The following is a 12763-nucleotide window of genomic DNA, read 5'->3' as shown; positions in this document are numbered from 1 at the left end:
TTCTGAGTTTGATTTTGGGAATTAGGGTTAGAAATTAGGATTTTATAAAAGAATATGGATAGATATGAATAGATATTTTGATAAAATTGAAGAGTAGAGTAATTTTAAAGTTAAATATACTCTATTAAAAATATATAAGAATATTGTTTATCAACATATTGCTAAGTTCAATCAATTATTTTTAATTTTACATTATAAAATAAGCATATTAATCACATTTTTATAAAATATAGTTTAGACTCAATACTAATTATTCAAATTAAATGATATAACCTTTTATTATTTTTCTATCACCGAAACTTTAATTTCAATTTACAAAATATCTAATTATAATAAAATTACTTAAATTAAATTATATAATACTTCCATCACTAAATTTTATTTCCAAAACATATGAAATAACCAATTATAAAAATTACATAAGAATATTGATTAACTTAAACTCCAAATATTAATAAAACTAATTTAATTATTCTTAATTGACTAATTTATGAAATAAGATATCAAATTAATAAAATAAATCGTAATCCTTTCAGAATAAAAGTTACTTGAATTAAATTATACAATCCTTTCTAATTTTTCAATTACTAAAATTATACAAAATATTCCATTATAGAAAATTACTTAAGAATCTTATTTGATTTAAAACGAAATTATCTCCGAATCTATTTAATTACTCTAATAAAATAATTTCTAAAATTATAAAGTTTAAACTCAATAAGGTAAAATCACAATTTATTTATATTTAGATTTTTCAAAAATGCGGGATGTTACATGCTCATGTGAAATCAAAATAATTAAATTACCATGTGCATTGATAAAAAAATAAAAATAATTAAGAAATAGAAAAAAATTAAGTAATTAAATAAGGGGATACAAAAAAAATTTATTACCCCAAATGCAAAATAAAAAGAATCAATGCACATGGGACAAAATTCAAAATAAAGTTTGATACATGAGCATTTAATACAAAAGTGGAAAAATTTGGGTAGCTAGGTAAAGAATTTTAAATTGTATAAAGTATGTATATATTAGGTGAGATCTTAGACTAATCAAGGATTTACTTTGTTAGCTCACATAGCCTTATATATGTATGCTTACCTTTACCTCAGCCCCATTACAACCCTGAAAAGACCACATGATGTTTGCATTGGTATACTAAATATTTGTTGATTGGTTAGATGAAGAAAAAAGTTTAGAAAGCATGATTAGAGAAGAATAGAGTGACTGACCCTAGACACTTGAGAGATTAGAGTGATATACACTACCAGTGAGGGTTCAATGCTTGATTCTATGTTCCCTGCTTTCATGAGCTATCTTCTTACAAGTTTACTTATTTTTTATTGTATAATTTGAATTAGTGGAATTTGATTCATATTTGTCTTGAAGAACTTATTTACTTTTAACCAAGCAGGTAGAAACATTTTGCATGTAGTTGCGTTCACATTCATAGGTTGCATCGCATGAGTCATGCTTTTCCCTACTCATTTATTTTGTCTCCTTGAGCTTAACATGAGGACATGCTAATGATTAAGTGTGGGGAGGTTGATAAACCACTATTTTATTGTTTATATTGTATTTAATTGAGTGGTTTTATCAAGCTTTTCACCCACTTATTCATAAGATTTGCATGATTTTACAATTCCTTCCTAGTTTAGTTCTATGATTGAAAACATGCTTCTTTGGTCTTAATTTAGCTAATCTTAATCTTCTCTTATTGCCATTCGATGCCTTGATCTGTGTGTTAAATGTTTCAGGCTTCATAGGGCGAAAATGGCTTAGAGAATGAAGAGGAAGCGTGCAAAAATGGAAGGAACAGAAGGAATTGAGGAGATGACCAGCGAGAAGTCACGCGGTCGCATGGCTCACGCGACCGCGTGAAATGGAAGAAATCAGAGTGACGCGTTCGCGTGCCTGACGTGACCGCACGGATTGAAAGATGCACGAATGACGCGAATGCGTGGACAACGCGCACGCGTGGTATGAAAAACGCTGAGTGACGCGATCGCGTGGACGACGCGGACGCGTGACGTGCGCGATCTGTAGAATTACAAAAGTCGCTGACAGAGATTCTGGGCCGTATTTCAACCCAGTTTTTGGCCCAAAAAACACAGATTAAAGGTTGGGAGTTGAGCAGAATCAGATCATTCATTCATCATTTAATCATTACTCACAATTTAGGTTTTAGATGTAGTTTTTAGAGAGAGAGGTTCTCTCCTCTCTCTTAGGATTTAGGATTAGGATTTCTATTAGGATTAGGATTGTTTCTTCATACCAGGTTCAATAATTTATGTTTCTCTTCTATTTTTGTTTACTCTGAAGCTTTTATTTGTGTTTGATTTATGTTGCCCAATTGGCTTATGAATATTTTTCAAGTTAGAATTGACATCTCCATTCAGTTTAATTTGAGGTATTCCAATTATTTATGATTTTTATCTAGCTTTTTATATTCTTGGCTTTAATAGATTAATTGGTAACTCTTGAGTTGTCAAACTCATTGTCAATTGAAAATTAGAATTCTTCAAGAATTAACTCGAGTTCCAATAACTCTAGCCTTTTCCAAGGAAAGACTAGGACTTGAGGAACCAAATAGACTAGGACCTGAGGAACCAAACTTATTCCATCCACTTGACTTACCTTCATAGTTAGAGGTTAACTTAGTGGGAGAAAAATCCAATTCTCATCACAATTGATAAGGATAACTGGGATAGGACTTCCAGTTTTCATACATTGCCAAGAGTTTTATTAGTTATTAATTTATTAATTCTTGCAATCTATTTCTCTTGCTTAAAACCTTTTTCAAACCCAAACACTGTTTTTCCATAACCAATAATAAATCATACTTCCCTGTAATTCCTTCAGAAGACGACCCGAGGTTTGAATACTTCGGTTTATAAATTTATTGGGTTTTGTTACTTGTGACAACCAAAACGTTTGTACGAAGGGATTTTCTGTTGGTTTAGAATATATACTCATAACGCGACTATATTTTTACAAAATTCTTTACTAGCAAAAATCCTAACGTCACTATCCCACGTATAAGGCGGGTCCGGCGTCGGTTAGTCCTATCTGAGGACGAATCTAAAACATCATTTAAGAAAGAAACAAGCTCTTTTTCTACTGATTTAGTTGATTTATGCACAGAGAACATGGTAGCTCCCAGGACGATTACTCTCCAGGAAGCAGGAACTCTGGACTTCACACTGCCACCTTTCCAAGTGCGTCATCCAAATTTTGGTGCAGATATTGAACTGAAGACTACACTAATCAATCTACTGCTGAAGTTTCATGGCTTACCTACTCAAAAGCCTCTCAAGCACCTCAGAGATTTTCAGACAGCCTGTTCTACTGTTAGGCATAATGGTGCAGTTGAGACTTCTATTCTGCTAGCTGCCTTCCCGTTTTCTCTTGAGGGAAAGGCGAGGGAGTGGTACTACACTCAACCTTAAGTAGTTGTTAATAACTGGGATACGCTTAGAAGAGAATTTTTAGAAAAATACTTTCCAGCTGAAGTTACCAATAGACTGAGGAAAGAAATTTCAATGATTATTTAAGGCGAATCAAAGACTCTTTATAAGTATTGGGAGCGCTTCAATAATCTCCTAGATGCATGCCCTCACCACATGATTGACAAGTTGGTGTTGATCAGCTACTTCACACAAAGCATGAAGCCTCAGAACAAGACTACATTAGATGGTGCGAGCAACGGTTCTCTGAAAAAGTACAAGACCACAGATGAAGCATGGCAACTGATTGCTGACCTGGCTGAGTCTGCTTGGAATCACAAGCACAGAAATAACCATCCCAAGGCTGTGGTAGAGGTTTCCTCTAGCAGTGAAAATACTGCTCTCACACAAAGCCTATGTGAGATGACCAACCTACTGAAGCAGATACATCTGGGTCAGCAACAGTCTCAACCTCCCTCACCACAACATAGTCGACAACTAGTTACTTAGAGAGTATGCGGGATATGTGCTGATTATAGTCATTACACTAATGAGTGTCCATAGCTCCCATAAGGACAACACCTTGGCAGCTACTCACAATTTCTATGACCACTCGAATCAAGGATACTATCAACAAGGCGGCAACTATAACTAAGGTGGGAATTTTAACTAGGGTTGGCAAGACAACTCCAACCAGGGCTGGAGAAATAATCCCAACCAAGGCTGGAGGGACAACCATAACATAGGAGGAAGAGACAACCATAGAAATCAGAGGTGGAATAATAATAACAACCAGTAAAACTGGCATCAGCAAAATCCTCCATATCAACAGCAGAACCAGAACCAACCTTACAGAGCACCTCACCTAAGGCATCTCCAAGCGTCTCAATAGACCCCTCAGATTACTTATCCCCCTTCCTCTTCTAATGACGAGTTGCTACACGTTCTTGATCAAAGACAGAAGACCATGGAGAACAACCTTACCTCAACCTTAAACGGTCTAAATTCTACTTTACAAGCTCTCGTCTCACAGATTGGATCACTAAATACCTCCAACAATCAGCCAGCCAGCTCAAATACATTTCCCTATCAACCTTTACCCAATCCCAAAAGAGGAATCAATGCCATTACTTTGAGGTTTGGGACTACACTGCAAGAGAGGAATCAAGAGGAGCTAAGCCCATAAGAACACGCCCCAGTTGAGGACATGGTTGAAGTGGAGGATGTTGAAGAGGAAGAGGGAGTACAAGACATGGTTAAAGAAGAAGCAGCTCAACCAGAGAATAGTGCATCTAAGACAGCTGAAGTTACCAGGGACGCCACCCCTATTCTATTTCTACTCCTTGCACGGAAGCCCAGAAAGCAGATGGAACTTGACCCAAAAATGGTAGAAATCTTTAAAAAGGTTGAGGTGACTGTTCCCTTTTTTTATGTTATTCAGCAAGTACCTAAATATGCAAAATTTCTGAAAGATTTATGTATACATAAGGATAAAATTAATGAATTAGAAACTATTCCTTTAGGTAGATCTATATCTGCTTTAATGGGGGATATACTTGAAAAATGCAGTGACCCAGGTCCATGCATGGTTAACTGTACCATTGGGGTGTAAATTTTTTGACTGTATGTGTGATTTAGGAGCGTGCATGAGTATTATGCCTTTGTCTATATATGATGCTTTGAGGCTCCCTCCCTTAAAAAGGTCGGCAGCTCGTTTTGTGTTAGCAGATAAAAGCATTATTACAGTGGTTGGAATTGCTGAGGACGTGATGGTGAGCATTAAGGGGCTCACATTTCCCATTGATTTCTACATCTTGGAGATGCCCCAAAATGACTTAGAAAGACCGTCATTCATCTTGCTCGGAAGACCATTCCTGAAGACATTAAAGTTCAAGCTGGATGCATTCTCAGGAACTTATTCTCAGGAACTTTCCTGTTCTGGCATCTAAACGCCAGTTTGTTGCCCTGTTCTGGCGTTTAAATGCCAGTTTGGTGCCCTATTCTGGCGTTTAAATGCCCAGAAAGGTGCCAGTTTGATTTTTTCTTTATTTTTGTAATTGTCTTTGTGACTTCACATGATCATCAACCTAAAAGAAAATAAAATAATATAGATAAAATTAAAATAAAATTGGGTTGCCTCCCAATAAGTGCTTCTTTAATGTGAATAGCTTGACAGTGAGCTCTCATGGAGCCTCACATATGATCAGAGTATGGTTGAGATCTCTCAACACCAAACTTAGAGTTTGGCTGTGGCCTCCCAACACCAAATTTAGAGTTTGAATGTGGGGGCTCTGTTTAACTCTGTATTAGGAGAAACTCTTCATGCTTACTCTCCATGGTTACAGATGGAGAACCTTGAGTCTTTACTACAAGGCATTCTTCATTTACATGAAGGATCAACTCTCCTCTGTCAACATCAATCACAGCTCTTACTGTGGCTAGTAAGGGTCTTCCAAGGATGATGGATTCATCCTCATCCCTCATAGTGTATAGAATTATAAAATCAGCAAGGAAGTAAAGGCCTTCAACCTTTACTAGAACGTCCTCTACTAGTCCATAAGACTTTTTCATAGATTTATCTGCCATCTCCAATGAGAATTTGGCAGCCTGTACTTTATAGATTCCCAGTCTCTCTATTACAGAGAGTGGCATCATGTTTATCCCTAACCCCAGGTCACACAGAGATTTTTCAAAGGTTATGATGCCTATGGTACAGGGTATTAAGAATTTACCAGGATCCTGTTTCTTTTGAGGTAAATTTTGCTGAACCAATGTATTCAGTTCATTGGTGAGCAAGGGAGGCTCTTCCTCCCAAGTCTCATTACCAAATAGCTTGGCATTCAGCTTCATGATTGCTCCTAAATATTGGGTAACTTGCCCTTCAACAATGTCTTCATCCTCTTCAGAAGATGAATAGTCATCAGAGCTCATGAATGGTAAAAGGAGGTCCAAGGGAATCTCTATGGTCTTTGTATGAGCCCCAGATTCCTTTGGTTCCTCATTAGGGGATTCCTTACTGACCATTGGACGTTCCCTGAGGTCTTCCTCATTGGGATTCACGTCCTCCTCCTCCTCTAAGGTTTTGGCCATGTTGATTATATCAATGGCCTTGCACTCTCCTTTGGGATTCTCTTCTGTATTGCTTGGGAGAGTGCTAGGAGGAGTTTCAGTAACCCTTTTACTCAACTGGTCCACTTGTGCCTCCAAATTTCTAATGGAGGATCCTGTTTCAGTCATGAAACTAAGAGTGGCCTTAGATAGATCAGAGACTGTGTTTGCTAAGCTAGAAGGATTATGCTCAGAATGCTCTGTCTGTTACTGAGATGATGATGGAAAAGGTTTGTTATTGCTAAACCTGTTTCTTCCACCATTGTTATTATTGAAGCCTTGCTTCTGTTGATCCTTCCATGAAAAATTTGGATGATTTTTCCATGAAGGATTATAGGTGTTACCAAAGGCTTCACCCATGTAATTTACCTCTGCCATTGCAGGGTTCTCAGGATCATAAGCTTATTCTTCAGAAGATGCTTGTTTAGTACTGTTGGATGCATTTTGAAATCCATTCAGACTCTGAGAGATCATATTGACTTGTTAGGTCAATATTTTGTTCTGAGCCAGTATGGAATTCAGAGCATCAATTTCAAGAACTCCTCTCTTTTGAGGCATCCCATTACTCATAGGATTCCTCTCAGAGGTATACATGAACTGGTTATTTGCAACCATTTCAATAAGTTCCTGAGCTTCTGCAGGTATTTCCTTTAGGTGAGTGGATCCACCTACAGAGTGGTCCAGTGACATCTTGGAAAATTCAGACAGACCATCATAGAATATATCTAATGTGGTCCATTCTAAAAGCATGTCAGAAGGACACTTTTTGGTCAGTTGCTTGTATCTTTCCCAAGCTTCATAGAAGGTCTCACCATCTTTTTGTCTGAAGGTCTGAACATCCACTTTAAGCTTGCTCAGCTTTTGAGGAGGAAAGAACTTGGCTAAGAAATCTGTGACCAGCTTATCCCAAGAGTCCAGGATATCTCTAGATTGTGAGTCCAACCATGTTCTAGCTCTGTCTCTTATAGCAAATGGGAAAAGCATAAGCTTGTAGACTTCAGGATCAACTCCATTGGTCTTAACAATATCACAGATCTGCAAGAACTCAGTTAAGAACTGATAAGGGTCTTCTGATGGAAGTCCATGAAACTTGCAGTTCTGTTGCAGTAGAGAAACTAATTGAGGCTTTAGCTCAAAATTGTTTGCTCCTATGGCAGGGATTGAGATGCTTTTTCCATAGAAGTTGGAAGTTGGTGTAGTAAAATCACCAAGCATCTTCCTTGTATTGTTGTTCGGTTCGGCCATAAATTGTTTCTTTTGCTGCTTCCTTTTTGAAAATTTCAGTGAGGTCCTCTTCAGAGTTTTGTGCTTTAGCTGCTTTTAGCTTCCTCTTCAGAGTCCTTTCAGGTTCAAGATCAGTTTCAACAAGTATCTTTGTTCCTGCTCATATGAAAGAGAAGAAAACAAAGAAAATATGGAATCCTCTATGTCACAATATATAGATTCCTTGAGGTGTCAGAGGAAAACAAGAATGGGGGGATGAGGTAGGTAAGGAAGAATTCGAACACTCAAAGAGAGATGGAGTTCGAATTGACAATGGAGGAGGAATGTTAGTGTTTAAATGGAAAAAGATAAGAGAGTGGGGAGAAATTTTTGAAAATTAAAAGAATGAAATTTAAAATGAATTTTTGAAAAATTGGTTGTGGTTTTGAAAAAAGATAGTAAATAGTAAAACAAACAAAAAAAATCAATTAGTTAGTTGAAAAATATTTGAGAATCAATTTTTGAAAAGATAGGAAGTTTAGAAAAGATTTTTGAAATCAAATTTCTGAAAAAAGATATGATTTGAAAAAGATATGATTAAAAAGAGATTATTGAAATTTATTTTGAAAAATATTTGAAAAAGAAATTTTAAAAAGATTTAATTTTGAAAATTGAAGTTGATGACTTGACTAACAAGAAACTAAAAGATATTATTCTAGAATTTAAAGATTGAACCATTCTTAAGGAAAAGATTTGATTTTTGAAAAAGATATGTTTGAAAAGATATGATTTTGAAAAAGATATGATTGAAAATATTTGATTTGAAAAAGATTTGATTTGAAAAAAAAATATGAAGATTTGAAAAAGATTTTATTTGAAAACAAAATTCCTCTCCTTGTGTCATCCTGGCGTTAAACGTCCAGGAGCTGCATGTTTTAGGCATTTAACGCCCACTTGCTGCATGGTTTGGGCGTTTAAACCCCCAGCCACGTACCCTGGCTGGCGTTTAAACGCCAGTTTTCCTTCTTCACTGGGCGTTTTGAATGCCCAGCTTTTTCTCTGTAATTCCTCTGCTTTATGTTCTTGGATCTTCATTTTGCTAAATTCTTTATTCAAGAAGATATGTTTTCAATTTTGAAAAACAACAAAATGAGTCGAAACATATAATTCGTGGATCAAAACACAAGATATATGCAAGAACATTATGAACGTCAAGATGAACACCAAGAACAATCTTGAAGATCAAGATGAACATCAAGAACTCAGTTTTCTTAATGCAAGAAAACATGGAGGATACCAAACTTAGAACTTTCTCATGTTTGGGCCATATGAATGCAAGAATGCATATGTAGAACATCATGCAGTGAGAATCAATAAATCATGAAGACTAAACAAGGCAATTCATCAAGAACGACTTGAAGATCATCAAGAACACAATGCATGTGTTTCAAAAACTACAAGACAATTAAAATCATACAATTGATACCAAACTTAAAATTTGGCACTAGATTCAAACAAGAACCATGAAATAATATTGAGCTTTTATGATTTTATGAATTTTTTTTGGATTTTTCGAAAATAATTTTGGAGAAACGAAAAAGAAGAAAAATTTTTGAAAGAAAATTATTTTTCGAAAACTTTTTGAAAATAAAATAATGGTTAAAATAAGAAGAAAATTATCTAATTTGAGCAACAAGATGAACCGTCAGTTGTCCAAACTCGAACAATCCCCGGCAACGGCGCCAAAAACTTGGTGCACGAAATTGTGATACACAATGGCACCAACAATTTGGTACGCACAATTGTAATCTCAACTCTTTTTTACAACTTCGCACAACTGACCAGCAAGTGCACTGGGTCGTCCAAGTAATAAACTTTACATGAGTAAGGGTCGATCCCACAGAGATTATAGGCTTGAAGCAAGCTATGGTCACCTTGTAAATCTCAGTCAGGCGGACTCAAATGGGTTTTGGAGATGCTTTGTTCCTGTTGAATCTCTGCTTTTCTACTGCCTTCATCCAATCCTTCATACTCCTTTCCATGGCAAGCTGTATGTTGGGCATCACCGTTGTCAATGGCTACTTCCCGTCCTCTCAGTGAAAATGGTCCAAATGCGCTATCACCGCACGGCTAATCATCTGTCTATTCTTGATCATGTTGGAATAGAATCCAATGATCCTTTTGCATCTGTCACTACGCCCAACACTCGCGAGTTTGAAGCTCGTCACCGTCATCCCTTCCTAGATCCTACTCGGAATACCACAGACAAGGTTTAGACTTTTCGGATCTCAGGAATGGCCGCCAATAATTCTAGATTATACCACGAAGACTCCGATCGTTCGGAATGGAGGCTAGGAGATATACGCTCGATCTAAGGTAGAACGGAGGTGGTTGTCAGGCACGCGTTCATAGGTTGAGAATAGTGATGAGTGTCACAGATCATCACATTCATCAGGTTGAAGTGTAAGCGAATATCTTAGAATAAGAATAAGTTGAATTGAATAGAAAATAGTAGTAATTGCATTAATACTCGAGGAACAGCAGAGCTCCACACCTTAATCTATGGTGTGTAGAAACTCCACCATTGAAAATAAATAAGTGGTCTAGAGGTCCAGGCATGGCCGAATGACCAACCTCCCCAAATATGAAAATATGATATCTAGAATGTCACTATGATCCGAAGATGAGAATACAATAGTAAAAGGTCCTATTTATAATAAAACTAGCTATTAGGGTTTACAAAAATAGGTAAATAATGTAGAAATCCACTTCCGGGCCCACTTGGTGTGTGCTTGGACTGAGCATTGAGCTTCACATGTGTAGAGGCTTCTCTTGGAGTTAAACGCCAGCTTTTATGCCAGTTTGGGAGTAACTCCAACTTTTATGCCAGTTCTGGCGTTTTGATGCCAGAAAAGGGCAGAGAGCTAGCATTTTGACGTCATTTTACGTCGTCAAAACTCGCACAAAGTATGAACTATTATATATTGCTGGAAAGCCCTGGATGTCTACTTTCCAATAGGGAGGTCAGAATCCAACAACATCTGCAGTCCTTTGTCAGCATCTGAATCAGATTTTTGCTCAGGTCATTTAATTTCAGCCAGAAAATACCAGAAATCACGGAAAAACACACAAACTCATAGTAAAGTCCAGAAATGTGAATTTTGCTTAAAAACTAATAAAAATATACTAAAAACTAACTAAATCATATTAAAAACTATATAAAAACAATGTCAAAAAGCGTATAAATTATCCACTCATCACCAAGCTTGAAGGAGCAACACCAACATGGGCGTGCCACTTGAACACCAAGGCGTGGCACGCCAGTTCAAGTTTCCAGAAGAGGAGCTGAAGGTCCAACACCTGGGCGTGCCACTTAGTGTCGAAGGCGTGGCATGCCAACTCTAAAGCAACACTTGGGCATGCCACTTGGGTTCCTGGTGTGGCACACCAATGCTGAAGAAGGCTTAGCACCAACCTTGGGTGTGCCACGTGGTATCGAAGGCGTGGCACGCCAACACCATCACTCAAAGGATAAGTAGACTGGGCGTGCCAGTTGAAGTTTAATGCGAGGCATGCCAGGGCTAGAAGACCATGGGCGTGCCACTTGAATGCTAGGCATGGTGATGAGCGGATAATTTATACGCTTTTTGGCATTATTTTTAGTATGTTTTTAGTATGTTTTAGTTAGTTTTTATTATATTTTTATTAGTTTTTAGTTAAAATTCACTTTTCTGGATTTTACTATGAGTTTGTGTGTTTTTCTGTGATTTCAGGTATTTTCTGGCTGAAATTGACGGACCTGAGCAAAAATCTAATTCAGAGGCTGAAAAGGACTGCAGATGCTGTTGGATTCTGACCTCCCTGCACTCGAAGTGGAATTTCTGGAGCTACAGAAGTCCAATTGGTGCACTCTCCATTGCGTTGGAAAGTAGACATCCTGGGCTTTCCAGCAATATATAATAGTCCATACTTTGCTCGAGATTTAATGGCCGAAACCGCCGTTCCAAATCAGCTCAAAATTGCCCAGCGTTTAACGCCGGAACTGGCACAAGAATGGGAGTTAAACGCCCAAACTGGCATAAAAGCTGGTGTTTAACTCCAAGAAGAGTCTCTACACTAAAATGCTTCAATGCTCAGCCCAAGCACACACCAAGTGGGCCCGGAAGTGGATTTTTACTCATCTTTGTAAACCCTAGCTACTAGTTCTCTACAAATAGGACCTTTTGCTATTGTATTTTCATCTTACGATCTTAGAATCTTTTGATCATGTTTTTATGATTGAATCCTCTATGGGAGGCTGGCCATTCGGCCAAGCCTAGACCTTGTTCTTATGTATTTTCAACGGTGGAGTTTCTACACACCATAGATTAAGGTGTGGAGCTCTGCTGTACCTCGAGTATTAATGCAATTACTATTGTTCTTCTATTCAATTCAGCTCATTCTTGTTCTAAGATATTCATTTGCACCCAAGAACATGATGAATGTGATGATTATGTGACGCTCATCATCATTCTCACTTATGAACGCATGCCTGACAACCACCTTACCTACCTCACCATTCAAATTCAAACCACTTTCCCTCCCAAACCCACCCATTATGGCCGAACCATACACCCCCTCTCCACTCCTATATAAACCCATCTTCACTCCTTCATTTTCACACAACCTAAACACTTCTTCTTCCCCTTGGCCGAACCACAAAGCCTCCTCCATCTCCTCTATTTCTTCTTCTTCTACTCTCTTCTTTCTTCTTTTGCTCGAGGACGAGCAAACCTTCTAAGTTTGGTGTGGTAAAAGCATTGCTTTTTGTTTTTTCATAACCATTAATGGCATATAAGGCCGGAGAAACATCTAGAAAGAGGAAAGGGAAAGCAAAATCTTCCACCTCCGAGTCATGGAAGATGGAGAGATTCATCTCAAGGGTGCATCAAGACCACTTCTATGAAGTTGTGGCCATGAAGAAGGTGATCCCCGAGGTCCCTTTCAAACTCAAAAAGAGTGAATAT

At 37.4% G+C, this 12763-nt stretch overlaps 1 non-coding gene across 1 annotated transcript; it reads left to right on the top strand.

The window, feature by feature from the left end:
• Positions 1-7298: 7298 nt before the first annotated feature.
• On the top strand, positions 7299-7406 carry LOC127742269 (small nucleolar RNA R71). Its single transcript, XR_008003457.1, has one exon. It is a non-coding gene; the product is annotated as a small nucleolar RNA R71 (small nucleolar RNA).
• The last annotated feature ends 5357 nt before the right edge of the window (positions 7407-12763 follow it).

The sequence above is a fragment of the Arachis duranensis genome, chromosome 9 (assembly GCF_000817695.3).
Source record: "Arachis duranensis cultivar V14167 chromosome 9, aradu.V14167.gnm2.J7QH, whole genome shotgun sequence".
Taxonomy (NCBI): domain Eukaryota; kingdom Viridiplantae; phylum Streptophyta; class Magnoliopsida; order Fabales; family Fabaceae; genus Arachis; species Arachis duranensis.
This window is presented reverse-complemented; position numbering and strand designations above follow the sequence as displayed.